Genomic DNA, 17,630 nt, shown 5'->3' with positions numbered 1-17,630 from the left:
ATCTCCTGCTCAGCCCTTCAGCCGTCTCCATTTACAACGGCAGACCTGATAGGTCCTTCTGACTCTGAAAACCTCCACTCAGACGCAGTGGTGCAGCACTTCCTCTGTTTTTCCCAACACCGAGAAGTAAAAGAAGATGATGGTTGTAAAGAAGGAGGAGAAAAAAAGCAACTGGGACAATGAGGAAAAACAGAGAAGCTGAGATGGCGGTTGTGTCCGTTTACGTGCACGGCGATGGTGGTGGTGAATGAGGAGACACCACACGTACTCAGAGGACATTGAGACGGCTGAATGACGTCATGCTCTGCCTCCAGCATGTCTAATCAGAGTCAACACCGCCCACCGCGCAGCAATTTTTACCTGATAATGATATCCATGCTCTCTCTGCCCTCCTGGTGTTAATTGGTAAATTAGAAGTTATTATTATAAATCTGGAGTTAAGGACTTTCCATAAGGCCAGGTTGACACTGAGCGATTTTTGCCGTCTTATAAGATCTATGCAAGCCACGCTGTATGATTTGGATCTTCTTAATTTTGGCTAAGACATCAAGAACGGCGTGTACAACAACGTTGTGTCGTAGGCTACAACCTGACGCAAGAACATGCAGGGTGCATAGTAAGCGTGGACACTGGTAAACAAAGAAAAGAGCTAAAATAGACCGCTCAGTAGTGGGTTTGATTCCGGTCGTGATTCAGGAAAATTCACCATTAAGATAACTGATGGCAGTTTTGCAAAGCGAGCGCGGGGTAAACCATGAGGTGACGATATGATCCAGACTGCAGATACAAACGTTATGTGCAGCTACTTGCAATGTCTTCATACGGTTGACTTTTACTTCCACAACTTCGCCAAATCCGGTTCTTTCTAAGTCCCATGAAGCTTTGTTTCTTTTATGTTTCACTCTCTTATTTTTTTTAAGTGATTGCGTTGCGTTCCCTTCTGTCGGTCTGTGCGAGTTAGTCACACTTAAAGAGTCCATAACTGTGATTTAAGTATAAGCCAGACAGTTTGTTGCAGCTCCCTCTTAAACACTTTAATAACAACAGGACTCAAGAAATTATTTTTTTATTTATGACAGTGAACAATTATGATTTGAAAGTGGATGTGAAATCATTTCACATACTGTAGGTTTTATTGACTGCAGGGTTAACGTTCACCCTGGAGCTTTTGTCTTTTTACCGGCAGTTTAAAGGCAGATCAGATGAACCTCTAATTGTGACTCTGCAATCACATTCAACTTTGAGTGCAGCTGCAGGTTCTTCAATTAGAAATCTCAAGCTCCACACTCATTTCCTGCTGACTGTTGAGTTCAAGCTTTATTTTAGCTGATAACAATCAGTCACAATGAAGAACCGCAGAGACGGCATACTATCAGACCGAAACCTGAGACCCGGAAATACAATCTTTAAAAGTTTTGCAGCTGTATTCTAGGTTGAGCTCTATTTCAGTATCTTCGGCGTTTGTTAGCTTGCATCACTGTAGCTTCTCTCAGCCTCCTGCCAAAAGATGTCGTGCACGTTGGAGAGCACATCATCTGACAGATCGTAAGCCCGTCTGAGTCAGTGGGAACAGTCTGGGTGTCACAAAAACGTGCTTGTGTCTCAGTGGTGAACCAGATTCAAATCCTGCAAGGATGACTCCTGCCTTGTCGCTGTGAATATATCCTCTATCCGCACAAACGTTTGCACTTAAAAAATAAAAACCCTTTTAATTGTTTCAACGAGGCCTTCAAATCCCTGCAAATCTCAAGAGAACAAAAAATCTTCCATTTATTCAGGATAAACGCTTTTTTTTTTTTCCCCAAGGGGTGAAAGCTTGTTTGTGATGTTGAAGCACATCCACCAGCCCCACTTCCACCGAGCCACTCTGGAGGCAGAGGCGCGGGGCCACATGGCCAACGTTAGCATGGCGAATCATCATCCACCATGGCTGAAAACAAAGCCCTGGCATCGCCGCACTCCTCTCTCCCTCCTGCTGCTGCTGCTGCTTGGGACTGGAACAAAAACAGCATCCTGGGAGGCCAAAATCCTGTTTCAAAACACCCCTCTGCTTTTGAACCGAAATCCCAAGATCCAGGTGAATTTGAAGGCTTTTCCTTAAAATAAATATTACTTTATTTTCTGTATAACACGAATTGCTTCTGTACAGCAATACTTGGGCTCAGCCGTGGGAAAAGAGCAGCACAAGGCAACTAACACTGGTTGATACATATTTAACATTTAGAGGCAAATTAGGACATTTTACTCTCGTTTTCAGAGTTAATCTGCGAAAGCAGTGACATTTACATTTGAGGTCCAGACGATACTTAAGAACTTCATATGAAAAAGGCTTCAGAAATAAATAAAAACGGAAGATTAGACCAATGTGATAAAAGCTTTAAAGAAGATAAAATAGAGCAATACAGATATAAAGAAATCACAAAAAAACATTAGAAGGTTGGACTGAGAATTACTGCATCAAAAGTAAACTCAAAATAACAATAAGTGGACATTTTAATTTGGAGAATTTCCACAAATGCTTGTTCCATTTAAAAATGCTCACCACATATCTTTGTCTGCATGAATACGACGCACTGTTTTCACATTCTTTCCATTTTCAACATGCACGCAGCACGGTAGCGGCACAGCTATCTGAAAGTGAAATAAGGGAACCTGGATAAGAGGTTTATTGCAGCTCTGAGAACTGCATGAGTATGTAAGTATGAAAGGGTTGGAGTGGATAACTAGACTCGACTGCACGGAGTGTTTAAAAAAAAAAAAACACAAACAAAAAAAACAGCATGGAAGCAGGTAAGCCTGATGGGTCAGATTAGCTTGTGGATGCCAGCTTGGGTTTCTTGATATGTCAACACAATAAGGGACACCACGATTGCTTTCACAGATGTCAGACCAGTAATAACACTAACGGACATCATGACAGATTCATCCGCCTGTAGAGACGCGGAGGAAAGGTTAGTAGGCCAGGTGTTGTTGGGGCAGGAGCTACTGGGGCATGTTGGTGGAAGTAAAAGCCTGATTCTGTTCCCCTCCACCGTTCTCCACATCTCTATACTCGTGACATGGAGACTAAATAGTCATGTGAAAACAAAAATACCCTTTAACGCAATATAAAATAATAAACTTAACCTAGTTCTTAAATTAAATCATATTATACCATGACATTATTTATTTCACTAAAGCAGTGTGTGAACAACTAAGCATACTCCATGGTTCAATATCTTGTAAAACCACCTTTAGCACTAATCACTTGAAATAATTGTGTCCCGTATCACATTATCCGTCTCTAAAACTACTGTGGAGTAATTTAGTTCTGCTCTGTTCTACTTATTGATTTGTCATAGCTCTTAAGTTGACACAACCAACGCTGTTTATCCAGACGTCGGGCCGCGAGGACGAAAACACTGACTTGTGACCCTTTAGCAGAGGGGATTTTCCCAGTCTGGTGGACAATGTGAGTTCAGCGGCATGGCCAAGGACACTGACATCCTGGGGATTGAGCCGGCTTGTGGGATAAGCATACTTCCTCTCTATTGGAGATTTGCTGCTGAGCTCCAGACTGTTGTCACGATGCTTGGAACAGCAGGACAACCTTCTTCCCAGCGTCCGATGTTAGACAGTTGGTCCTCCATTTGACATCATATAACTTAACAGAGGAGTTCATGTTTCAGTCATTCAATTACTGCAGGGTCCTGTGGCAGCGACGCAAACCCACATCATTACTACTCTACCACCAACTGGTAAGAGGAATTTGATCTCCACCAAGCATGGTGGTGTCGGGCATCTGGTGTTGATTATGGCCAAACAAAGTTTTCCTCAAGGCCCCTCCTCCTGCATCTTTTAGGTGTTACTCTGCTATTACACACCTGGCTCAAGCTAGTGGACCAATGACAGACTTGTGCAGACCTTGATGATCAAATCATTTGAACCAACACACTCCAGTGTTGGAGCTGAGCAACAGCTAAACACGCTGGACTGTGGGCCATGAGGACCAGGGTGAAGAAAAAAAACTCTGATTTAAAGGAGTCTCGCCTCAAGTTTCTTCCACAACCAATTTTAATGGATAGTTAAGGTGAAAGAACCAAGATATGACACAATCTCATCAATAAATCAATACAAATCATTGAGAGTACAGTGTCAACTCATGCTTAAACACAATTAGCTAAGAGCACTAGGGTGTAGAAGATGACAGTGACCTTTTCCATTACTAGCTTTCCACTGTGGAATGATGGAGTCCTGATTGCTTAGAAATGAATGGTATTATGACCCTTTCAAGACTGATGGGGCTGTAAGAATTACTTCCTTAACATCTTCTTTGCATTATGTTAACACCTGATTGCATGTTCCAGAAGGGCAAACTGCACAACTGCATTCGATCACCTGTGATCTACCCATTAGATTATCCAACTACCAAAAAGAGAGTGAGGCAAACATTTGCCATACTAAGACTCATCATATTTTTATATGCAGGCCTCTGCCCATGTTTTTACCCATACTTTGCTCGATTCAGGAAGCATCTTGGATCTTGGATGGAACCTTTCGAGGAAGTGTGTACCATTAAAAAAAAATGAAAAAAAAAAAAAAAAAACATAAAAAATTGGACTCGATACAGATATTTTCACCAAAACACCTTGGCTCAACAAATTTTTACTGCAAAACCAACAACATTGATCAGCTGCTGGGTAATGGATGTCTTCTGTTGATACTAGTTTGGTCTTCAATAATATCCGAGGGCAGTTTCTTCTGCGTCTGTTTGAATCAGGAAGAACCAGACTAAGTCTTTGTATTGAAGAGGAAAAAACTGGCCAGGATAATATTATAGGTATAGTTGGCTTTTGAGGTCTTTCATTTTTCCATTTTTGGTGCCTTAACCTTAAGATGTCTAACTAATATTTCAGCTAATCTAGCAGCAACATTTAACAGATGGTACATCGAACTAAACGCACTTATCAGCAGAACACAATAATGCTGGGGAACAAACAATTGTGCCATGATACTGGATCATGAAATGGCCACATAAGTGAGAGAAAAAGAAAAGAAAAAAACATTTACACACAAGGACACAAACACAGACAAACAACACAACTAAAATTTATTCTGCCGGCCGAACAGCTGAGCAGCAGACGTGTAAAGTAGTTATATATATGCACCAAGGTTTCCTTCACTGCTTTGTGAATTTGTTTCCATCTTTTTGAGTCTGCAGTAGTAAAGTAAATAATACTGAGCATCTGAAAAGCTAAACCTTGACAAGCAACTAAAAACATTTTCAGAAAGGTAGACACACCACTATAGTATCACTTTTTCCCCTCCAACAGAAAATTGGTATGGATCCTGCCAGAAATCTTAAACTACTGTGCATTTCCTTTGAATTTTTCTGGCTGAAATTTTTTTTCCCCCCGTCTCTTCATTTTCTGAGCAAAGAAAGAGGTATATGTGAGGACTACAAATCATAAATGTCCCAGCCCAATCTTGCTATCGGCATAATAAGCTGCTATCTTTGTTTAAAAACTTGATATAGACAAAATGTAAGCAAAGAATATCTATAAAATAAAGGGAAAAAAAAAGAAAATCAATAAAACACATGAAATGCCTACAAAGACCAACGGTGTCTCGTAGCTGGTGTCTGTCTGAGTGTTAACTGGGAAAAAGCACAGGAGGAACTCGTTCAAGAACATCAATCTGAGCTCTGATTTAACCACTCCACCGGCTGACTTCAATGAGTGTGTGAAGCATGGGCAATGAGACAAAACAAGGTCAACTCCTTCCTTCACGTCCCGCCGCTTTGGACGACAGCAAGGCTGAAAACTCTGTGCTCAAGGTGGTGAGTTTAAACAGCCATCGAACCGCGGGAGGGAGTTATGCATAAAACATCACAGGCAATCGAGGAATGCTCATACGACTCCTCAACAATGTCTCTGTGTCAAAATTAAAAGCATAAACATATTAATAAGTCACCAGAACATACTAAGTTTGGTTAATAATTCACTTTGCGGTTCCTCATTAATTAATCAGGGAAACCCTGGCGGTCCTCTTTCCACCGCTCAGTGTGTGCAGATGGAGCGACTGCCAGGGGCAAAGGGAATTTGTGGACGAGTGTGCGGCCTTTCAGTACACACATGGTGTGGGACTATTCAATTCAAATTGAAAAATACTTTATTAATCCCACAAAGAGAAATTAAATCAATACATTTAATTTAATCAATCAGCAATTGAATTAAAATTTAAATGTATGCAATGAAGTTCCATTGTTACTGTTGTAATTTAAATGAAACAAATATCCCTGGATGACATCAATCAACAATTGCAATTATCCTGCCTTTAGTCCCTCATCTAAATGTTTGAGCATTCTGTCCATTCAAATATTTAATTATCGTACGAAACGTAAGCATAGCTCATGTCTCTCAGAGTTGGTCCGGCATGACACCCGACTAACTCCAGTTCTTCGGTTGCAGTTTTCATTTATCTGTTTTTGGAGTTGCTAATGGGGTCAATTCAACAAGCTGCCAATAAAAACCCCAAATCTGAGAATCGAAACCCCAGAATCTGCGACTAGGACGTCACATTATCTAACCCAAGAGTGAGATCATCTTTCTCTGCTAGACTTTTCTTGCCATCAGTTTCAAAACGGTTAAATGTGATTCGGAAACGAGTGTCAACTCAGCGTTAATCTAGAACAGGGAGGTGGAACAAACTGAGATCCAGGAGATCCAGTGGCGCAATGGCCACTGAACGACTCAGCACCTCATGTCAATGTCGACATCTATGTTGACTCTTTATTTAAAGATAGTTGGCTCGTTGTGATGTTAACTGTGGTAACAGCTTACAGCTGTAAACTGCTCTGGGTTGGACTCGAAGGGTTCGGGACAAATGGCTACGAGCCGAGGTGGCAGCTGGATCGACCTTCTGTCACGGATGACTATCAACAACCAGTCAGAGTTGTGGTCCAACTGTTGATGTCAGCCTTTCTGCTGGAGCCACCTAGCTGGGCCGAGGCTAAGCTAGCAATGGTGGGCGCTTTGGAGGAGGAAGAAGCCAATCCTCATTCTGGGTCTGGTAGTCCTCGTTTTGGATGTCACTACCAAAATGACATCTGAAATGAGGTCCAATTCAATCAGGGTGAAGTAAACGTAACATTAGGTAGCACCATTGGTTAACATGAGCTAACTAAGCTAAAATAGGAAGCCTGTGGTCAGTGAATGGAGTTGGTCAAAGCTACTACTCAGCAACCTGAGTGACATCACAGAGGGTTTGTACATTTGTTGTTTTTAAACAGCCTGTTTTCCAGAAAAATAATGATCAAATGCATTTTGAAGCATGCCTAAAGTGTCCAATGAAATATTGTGTTCTGTTGCAGATCTGCTCATCATAAAAAATAGGACTTAAATAGCCTAAGTCCATCCTCACCAAGTATCCTCCAAGAACTGTTAGTAAATCACGATTCCAGACAGTAGAGAAAAGGCGAGGTAATTCCAGCGCCAACAAAGACTCAGAACCTTTAACTCTAGAGTTTGTTAGTGTTGTTAAACAGCAACATCATGCTGAGAATTACTGCATTAATGAAACTCCCAAGACGCTTCCATATAAAATGAAAGATTTTACTTGTTTATTACTACACAGCATATAACTGTTTACTCAAGATGAGGACATGTTAGGGCTTTGTGGTTGCCAAATGTTAACAACAGCAACAAACACACAGGTAAATTCTCCAGAAAAAAATATCCCAGTTCATTATGAATGTACATCTGACAAACACAGTCCTTCACCACTGACAAAGCCATCCTCCCTTCGTCTAGCTCGAGTTCAGGGCTCTGCTGCTCCCAAACACACTCTGTGTGTAAATCCAGGCCACTGAATCTGGACACCAAAAAAATCTCATATTTACAGTTGAGCCTCCAACTCACCCACTTCATCCGCCTGCAACAAACATCGGTTCTGAGCAGGGTTATAATAGTTTTGAATTTTTCATTTTAGTTTAGTTTTATTTCGTTTTGACTTTTTCTCCTTCAATTCAGTTAGTTTTAATTAGTTTTTAGTGTGGGTTTGCTAGTTTTTATTAGTTTTTATATTTTCAAAAATGCTTAGTTTTAGTTTAGTTTTTATTAGTTTCAGTTTTAGTTTTAGTTTTTTCATATGTTGGGTTATTTGTCAGGTTCGGGATTTAAAAAGGTTCTTACCTTTTTAAATCCCGAACCTGACAAATATGCATGTATGTACAGGACTGTCTCAGAAAATTAGAATATTGTGATTTTCTGTAATGCAATTACAAAAACAAAAATGTCATACATTCTGGATTCATTACAAATCAACTGAAATACTGCAAGCCTTTTATTATTTTAATATTGCTGATCATGGCTTACAGCTTAAGAAAACTCAAATATCCTATCTCAAAAAATTAGAATATTCTGGGAATCTTAATCTTAAACTGTAAGCCATGATCAGCAATATTAAAATAATAAAAGGCTTGCAATATTTCAGTTGATTTGTAATGAATCCAGAATGTATGACTTTTTTTGTTTTTTTTCCAATTGCATTACAGAAAATAAAGGACTTTATCACAATATTAAAATTTTCTGAGACAGTCCTGTAATGTAATGTATAATAAAATTCAACAAAAGATACAAAAGGGGTGAGTTAACAATCACTTACTTTTTATTTTAATTACTCCCTTAATGAATATATATAAAGTGCATTGCAAATGAACATTGTGTGTGTCACTGAGACAGATTTTGTAACCACGCAGACAAACCAACAAAGACGTTCACTCTGAACAGCCGAATAAGGTGTGAACAATCTGAATCAAACCAAATGAAAAAAATCTCAAAACATCAGATGAGACAGTTTGTTTGTGTGTGTGTGTGTGTGTGTGTGTGTGTGTGTGTGTGTGTGTGTGTGTGTCCCCGTGCCACCGGGCCGGGAGGATGTCGCTAATCTTTCTGCGGGCGGCGGGCTGCTCACAGCAGCCAGCTTGTTAAGGTACTCGACGTTAGCCGCGCTGTGCAAGCTTCTTAAATGGACTTTAAGATTGGTGGGGTTTTTCCCCTTGAGAAGCAAGCCGCATATTTTGTCTGTTTCCAAGACAAGACACTTGCTTTTACCCTTCTCCTTGTCATATTCGAAAAAGTCCCATATGGGACTTTGCCGCTTTCTCCCAACTTTTGCTGCCGCCATGACTTGATGCTGCGTAAAAAGGGGTGACGTCACGGACCGTGAGGTGTTCAGGTGCCGCAGCTGCCAGTCGGAGATAAACGGCTGGAGCGGAAAAATGAATCATACAATGAGGCTTATATTGACAGGGACGAAAACGGAGGAAATTATATCTATAATTTCAGTTCGTTTTAGTTAGTTTTCTAAACACGCAATATAGTTTCAGTTAGTTATCGTTTTTGCCTTTTAATTTCCGTTTTTATTTAGTTCAGTTAACGAAATTGTTTTTTCAATTTTAGTTTTCGTTATTTCGTTCGTTTTCGTGAACGATAATAACTCTGGTTCTGAGTGGGTCATGCAGCAGAGACGGCACAGGTGTCTGAGGTTCTGTACCACCTTTTTCCACTGTTTTTTTTTCTTTCTTTTTTTACCTTGTCTGCACACATATTAATGGTTGATACCATGCTGGTAAAAACCTAAGGCATATATATGTGCATTGTTACTATATATATATATATATATATATATATATATATATGTATATATATATATATATATATATATATATATGTATATATATATATATATATATATATATATATATATATATATATATATATATATATATATATATATATATATATATATATATATATATATATATACACACACATACAAACCCAGAGAGGGGTGACATCCACTGCTATACCAGAAAGCAAGAACACATGGAGGCACACGTCAAGTACTGGAAATCTGCAACAAAAACCACAAACGAAACACGAAACCGACACGGAGCCGACCAAAACACGAGCAGCAATCGACCCAAATCTCGAGATCTGATCACAGTCTAAGCTAAGCTACCGCTTACTAACCCCAAAAACTACAGAGCAAGCATGCAGGTGAACAAGCCAGTGTATATGTGTGTGTGTGTGTGTGTGTGTGTGTGTGTGTGTGTGTGTGTGTGTGTGTGTGTGTGTGTGTGTGTGTGTGTGATAATCCTGTCAAAGCTCCACCTGAAGTGTATCTAGAGGGGGGGGGGGCAGAGCAAGACCAGACGCCGACAAGGAAGAACCCGGAACCCAGGCCACCAGCAACCCCACAGAGGGGAGAAGAGGGCGGGAAGAAACCCACCGCCAAGCTAAATTAAAAAGGCTGGTCTGGAGTTACCTTCCTAAAGCCTCTACACTCTCAGCCCTCAGATTTTCTGGTAGATCACTCCTCAAACGTGGCCCATCGTAGTACCCTGCCTTTACGAAGCAAACACGTGAACTAAGCGCCAAGGGTTGCCCCGACTGCGAAGCCTGCGGTTTATCACGCCAACATGCAGCCGAGGATCTGCGGCGTGATGCTGAACAGCCGGCTGGTTGCTACGTTCCGTCAGTGTTCCAGTTATTGGTGAAACTTGTGAACTTGGATCAGTTCAATATACGACTTGTGCCGAAAAGAGGGGACTCTGTGATATTTTGACCACAACATTTGATCAAATCTATTTATTTAATCTAATGGCAATTGAACATGTCAGAGACAGTAGCGTATACACAGATCAGTTACTACATCATGACCAGCTGTCAAGAGCCATGAGTGGGTGGAAGGTCCATCTTTTGCTGCCAAAAAGGACATACGCATCACTTTCAACATTGCACAAATGTAAGCTTCAGCCATCACATTAATCAACACCGATGTCGCCAACAATTTTACATTCAACGATCAATTCATCTGATTCGGCATCTAGATTTTTTTTTGTTTTACACATTTCTCACATCTCACAAGTCTCACATGAATTTTAACAGCAAAACAAGTTGCTGTATGTAAATCTCAACTCTACAATGACTTGGAGAGCTCTGTGTGGGTGTGGCTTCTCATCCAGTGATGACGGCAGACATGCTGTCCTCGGAAAGAGAGGATAATGGTTAACTCCAGCTGATAACTATGCTGCTACTGTACCACAAGTAAACCCTTGTGAATGCAACTGACTGTTTTAAAAAGAAAAGTGATATTTTCAACAGCTTCCATCCGCCACTCTTGTGCTGCTATGGAACATGACATATTGAGAGACAACAAGCTCCATGAGGACTTTGTCGTTATAACTTGTCTTGCGTGAAAGATGAATCGGTCACCTTTCACATGCACACCTGAACGAAGCCATGAGAAACATTTATGCAAAAGTGACCAGCATGTGAAGGACTGCGATCATAACAGACTGAAGATGCCTTGATATTGCGTAGACTGCATAGTATATCTAAAGAAGATATTCTCAACCAAATTCATCCATTTTGCTTAGTGAAAAAAACTTTTGTGATCATCACTGTAAAAAAAGGAAAAGAAAAAGCCCAAAATTTCAACTTACAATCTTGAGAGAGAAGAGACGTGAAAGCTACAGAAAAAAAAATGAAATGGTTTTATCAGAGACAAGAGTGAACAAGTAACTTGGTTGAGCAGTAGGGCAGATGGTGATGCAAACCTGCAAAAGAGCAACTGATGCAGAAGACGGAGAACAAAAGAAAGGCAAGGTCCTTTGGACATAACCTGTAAGATCAGAGGGGGATGCTGCCGGTGAGGAAACCCCTGATAACTGGACCCTGGGGTCTGAAAACAACACGAGTGACCGTCAGGAGCGATTTGACGGGCAAGACTCTGGAGCATTTATGCTGCACGCCTGGCCCTCGACAAACCAGAGGGTTAAGAGCTGTCACAAGTGTGTATCTGCGGTCACGCAGTTGGCGGTGCAGGCCTGAGGCATCATCTGGTGCAGAAAGCAAGAGACTCATTAGCTCATTAGCCGAACTGAAATGACACAGATGCAGAAAGTGAGGGAAAGAGGCAGCCATGCTGGTAAGTGGAGCTCACAGCTTCTGCTGTCAGGGGTCAACGCTGCCACCGGCTGTTGTGACACGAACCAGCCCTCCTCCTTTTTTTCCTTTTAGATGAAATGATACGATGGTCATGCTGTCAACAGTGTTTACATTTTCATGGAGTTTAAAAAATATCTTTTTCTCTACATCGGACTTTTTTCCCCCAGAAATTGAAAATTTTTGAACATTTAACATTTTTCATTTACACCACATTAATCTGTGTCTCTGTAAATGGAGGTTAGGATCATTTTTTTTTCATTTATATATAGTTAAACTGTTATTTTGAGCTGTTTTAGTATGTTGTTAAATGTAAGCTCTAAGTGAATTTACCCTGAGCTTAAGATCAATAAACAAAAACTAAATAAAAATAACCTTGATTTAGTCAAATGCAACTTTAATATAAATCTAAAATTCACCTTTTTTCAACTGTAAAGTTTTAAGCTTCATAACACATTAACATTAACAAACTACAATCTCAGATGTAAAGTGAGTTACAGCTTCTGCTATTTCCAGATGTCTCATTTTCTTAAATCAGGTATTGATGTTTCATATTTTATTGTTTTATTTTGGCATTAATACTTTTGTAGTTGTGTTATTACTATTTGTCTATCACTATTGTGTAAAACAGTTTTGAGAAGAATTGAGCTCAACAATAAAATATTTTCATTATTCAACTGTCATTTTCAAAAGCGGCCGCTGACATTGACACTGGATAAGTCTCAAAATGTTACAACAGTACATGTTGTACTACATGAGTACTTGAGGAAATACCAAATGTAGTAAGCACATCTGGAAATTGAGATCTAGCTAGCTGGATGAAATAACTGAGATACATCAACAGATGAGGATTAATACTCTAAACAAGACAGTGCAGACTCAGTGGCATGTTGCAGAGAGCACATACGCCTCTATTTTAAGACAATGTATTCAGAGAACATTCCTGATCATACAGACCTGGACTGTAACCCTACATTCACACTGAAAGCGTCACGGGCATCATAGGCCGGAGCAGCGAGAGCAGCCGGAGCAGCGCGTCAATTTGAAGTTGAAAAATCTCAACTTTATGCAAATGAGCAGCAGCGCTGCAGAGGCAGCGTCCAATCACAGACCGGGAATCCCGAAGCAAGAAGCCACAATGCAGATTGTACTTTCATGTACACACAAACATACACTCACACACATGCGTACATGAGCATAGCTGTGCACTAACAAACTTATTTTATCAGGAATTCATATATTTCATCCAGCAAACTGACATTTTTGCTGATTTGACTGCAATTTTTACCTGAACTGCTCATGTGAAACACGTAACTGATGGTTGAGGGGCTGGATGGTCCGAACGAACGATTTTATTTGCTACATCGATCCAACACAAAATAATTAAAAAACGGGGTTATTAATCACAAAACACAGTTTAAACATCATGACCAAATCCGCTCCGACCCATTGTGTCAGTGTTCACCGCAGACAGACTGCAGCTTCACCGGGAGCAACGGCTCGCTGACGGTTGATGTTGATCCGCGGACCAAACTTGTTAAAGAGAGATCAAACTCACTCTTATCTATGTGGAAATAACGCTAAAATGTAAAGAAGGCGTCCCAAAGTGTGATCTATGGTGAAATAGGAAACTGAAGATGTGCACGCTATATATAGATATGTGTAGGCTATATACACTTTGTTCACTCCAGTTCTGCAGTGCAGCTTTAGCCCCGCCCACTGCAGGCATCGACAGTACATGCAGCTTTCAGTGTGAATCCACCAAGCAGCGCGATGCTGGTGTCAGGCAATTTTTTACGCTTTCAGTGTGAATGCAGGGTAAAGGTCTATCACCTGCAGTTCAGTACAACTGAGGACGTTATTTTGATAACCGAGACCAAAAAGGATGACAAAGTTCTCTCAGAAACAAAGAACATGGCAGGAATGGACTGAAACTACACAAGCAAACACTTATTTAGCATTTGTATATGTTCAAACCACTTATTACGGCTACGCTTGGACTGATTTAATGTTGAAACATTTTTAAGAGTGAGACATGTTGGTCACAACCTAACAACAAACAAGCAGACTGAAATAACAGGGAACCTCAACACAGCTGACAGGATTACTGAAACAAGTACACACAGTAAATATCCAAACTTTAAAAACACACGTTGCAGAAGTGTAATTCTGAGGCCCAAAAACAATGTCCAGCTCACGCTGAGAAGTTAACACTGTTTCAAAGTGTTCTTTAACCACACACACACAATCAAACAACAGAGTGGACCAGACTGGACTGGACTGGACCAGATATCACTTATAATCAGTACTCGAGGTGTAAAAAAAATCAGGGGGGATGGTGGATTTTATCATATGGGGACAGATAATTTGTGCTGATTATAAATAATATAATATATTACAAATAATAGCACTGACCAAAACACCTGCAGAAATACTGCAGGAATGACATAGCAGCAGTTAAATGCAGCCTTCTGTAAGCTTTAAATATCCACTGGGCTTACATCAAATACATCAAAACACAAAAATAAAAACAGTTTTCTGAACTTATCAATATGACTCTGTCCTTCACAGGATAAGTAAAATGCATCACTGCAAAAACTCAAAATCTTAACAAGAATATTTGTCTTATTTCTAGTTAAAATGTCTCATTTTAGTAAAAAAAAATCTCATTACACTTAAGACAAGACTCATCACTGGAAAAAACAACAATTTTCTCCTGTTTCAAGTAGATTTTCACTTGAAACAAGTAGAAAAATCTGCCAGTGGAACAAGATTTTTTTGCTTGTAATAAGAAGATAAATCTTGTCCCCACTGGCAGATCTAATTATTTCAAGTGAAAATGTACTTGAAACAGGTGAAAATTGTGAAATAAGTTATTTTTGTATTGTTATTTTTCTGGTGATAACTCTTCATTCATTGATGAAATGACATAAGGGATGGAAAGGGAGGATGGCAGTTTTACAGGGGGGATGATTTTGACCGTTTTTATTTCAGGGGGGATGCCATCCCCCCTCATCCCCCCTCAACTCCAGTACTGCTTATAATGGATATAACGCGTGGTGATGCGTGGCATCGTGACTCTCTCCCTGCTGTGAAGATGATTCGGTCCTGTCGGCATCATCAAATGAAGATCTTCAGCTCTGGCTGGATTGGTTCGCAGCTATGAGAGTCGGCATCTTCAGCTCTGGGGCCATGTCAGTCGGAGGAGGGTGGAACACTGTCTCCAGTCAGATGCTGCCTCAAGTAAGTCAGGGTCTCCACGAGTTCACAAGTGGGGGGAGAATAGAGGATCAAATGATGGACTGGTGCAGCATCTGAAGTAGTGCAGACTTTGTACCGGTCTGTTATGGGTTCCATGTCTCTAATCTCACATATGGTCCCAAACTGTGGGTAGCGACCAAAAGAAGGAAATCACAAATATAAGAGTCTGAAATGAGTTTCCTCATCAGGCTGGAAGGATTCTCCCTCTGGTATAAGGTGCAAAGTCCTGTTATCCAGTAGAGACTCGAAGCAGAGCTATTGCTTCTCTACATCGAGGGGAGCCAAATGAGATGGTTCCGCCATCTGGTCTCTGATGCCCTCTTGGGGGTGTGTTTCATGAATGTCCAGCTTGGACAAGGCCCTGAGGCAGACCGAGGGCATGCTGGACAGATTAGACCTCCTGGCTGGCCGGGGAAAGCCTCGGTATCCTCCGGAAGGAGCTGGTGGAGGTGAATGGTGAGAGGGAGGTCTGGGCATCTCTCAGGCTGCTGCCCCCGCGACCCAAACCCAGATGAGCGGAAATTAATGAATAGAAATGAGTGGAAATTTCTGAAGAATGTGAAAGATATTCAGCTTTGTTTTGTAGGCATCTTAATCTCCAATGTGGGACACAATCTCGTAACACATGTTTTCACTATTTGTATTTACTGGTTGTGAATTGTTCATCAGTCACAGAATGCAGGTCATTGGGAATAAAAAAGTAGGGAGGAAGAAAAACTAGACCCATTTCAATATTCAGTATTTTCCTAACGAGATTTAGTGGACACGGGCTCTGATAAATAAATGTCTTCATGACAGAGGGAGGATGAGAGGGTAAACTCTTGGTGTTAAGGTGCTCTTAAGATTCTGGTTTTAGTTCAAAGCTCGTCTTGATGAGGTGTGTGTTTCTTTCCAACAGCATTCTGCTTCCTCCACAGTCCTGGGACGACTTGTTGGAAACGGTGGAAACCAATAACTCACACGAACCTGCAGCGTAACAAGCTTTCAGAGACCTTTGCAAAACGTGTCGGCACCAGCCCCGAAAGCCTTTCATAGACACTTGCCCTTCCACATAATCCCCCGTGGTCATGCAGATGGACACACACACACACGCAGACACACTTCACCTCTTCTCATAGGTTGCATCGCAGCATTCAGTCCCATTTCTAGCCATGAAAGCGCTGCGTCTTTGAAGGTAGGAAGTCAGATCACAGCTATTGGCAGCGGCTACGCTAAAGCCAATGAGCCAAAGAATCGGGGTCAGAACCAAATGTCCCAGAGGTTGGAGGGAGGGAGAAGAGAAAAGGAGGGGGGGAAAGGAGGGAAACAGAAGGGGAATGAGAGGAGAAGGCAAAGACAGGTTCCCCTAACCAGTGATTAAAGTGAATGGTTGAATGGGTTTTAGGAAAAAAGAAAGAGATAGTGGATGATAGCACTACATTTTCCAGATATTACCATCTTTAAAGGTTGAATAAAATGTCTTGTAAATATTGTGGTGGAAAAAAAAAATATATTTTATGACCATCCATTCCCTGGATTTTTATGTGTGTTACGATCTGTGAAGTGGAGGAAGACGGGAAGGTCATGGAGACAGTTTTGTTGTTTACTGTCAATAGCTTGCATTCCCACCTTACATGATCTTGTTTTTGGCTACTTCCTAAAAAAAGGAAAAATAACAAACAAATGCTGGATTTTTTTTTTGTCTTTCATGGGAGGGTAATACAATTTCTAGAAGTGGGCTTCCTGATGTGATCCTAGTTACGGTATTCTTCCCCGGATAAAAACATTGTAGAGAAGGCAGTCGCGTCACCTAGATGGAGTCCTGGATCATAAGGAAACACACTGATGTTTGTGGGTTTGCTGAGCATCAAGAGGTTAGACCTTCTTTAGACCTTAGCATCATGAGGTTAGACCTTTCGTAGTTAAAGCTTAATGTGTAGGGCTGGTGAAAGGGTTATGATAACAAGTTAATCCTGCTGTTCTGAATTAGCCCGTTCCAGCGGCTCCTGCTATGTGACTGTTGTTTTCATGTGTGTCGGGCCAGTAAGCGTTACGTTGATAAATATGTGCAATTTGTCATGGTTTTAGATGAATCTGTCAGAGTAGCTCTCGCTGTGATTTAGGTTTTCCACAGTGGAGAATCAGCGGTTGGCTGAGGCCATCATGTGTGCCGACAGACCCAGGAGCAGTGGATTTAAGCAGTCCTACTGCTTCATTATTAAAATATCCAGTTTGAAGGCTCTTGGTTGAAGCTATGCCATGAGATGACTTTTCTGGTGTACAAGAGAGACTGCTGGGAGATTACATCACTTTTTTTTAAAAATCTTTTAGGGTTGTTAAGAATAAGAATACACAAAAAAAAACAAAATTTCTATCAGTCATAAAGATCCTGTCCAAAGA

General features: G+C 40.8%; 1 protein-coding gene across 1 annotated transcript in view; it reads right to left on the bottom strand.

Annotated features, from left to right (window-relative positions):
- snx29 (sorting nexin 29) overlaps positions 1-17,630 on the bottom strand; it is a 181,364-nt gene that overhangs the window by 11,319 nt on the left and 152,415 nt on the right. The window lies entirely within an intron of this gene.

The sequence above is a fragment of the Cololabis saira genome, chromosome 19 (genome assembly GCF_033807715.1).
Source record: "Cololabis saira isolate AMF1-May2022 chromosome 19, fColSai1.1, whole genome shotgun sequence".
Lineage (NCBI taxonomy): Eukaryota > Metazoa > Chordata > Actinopteri > Beloniformes > Belonidae > Cololabis > Cololabis saira.
Note: the sequence above shows the minus strand (reverse complement) of the source record. Positions and strands in the feature narration are given on the sequence as shown.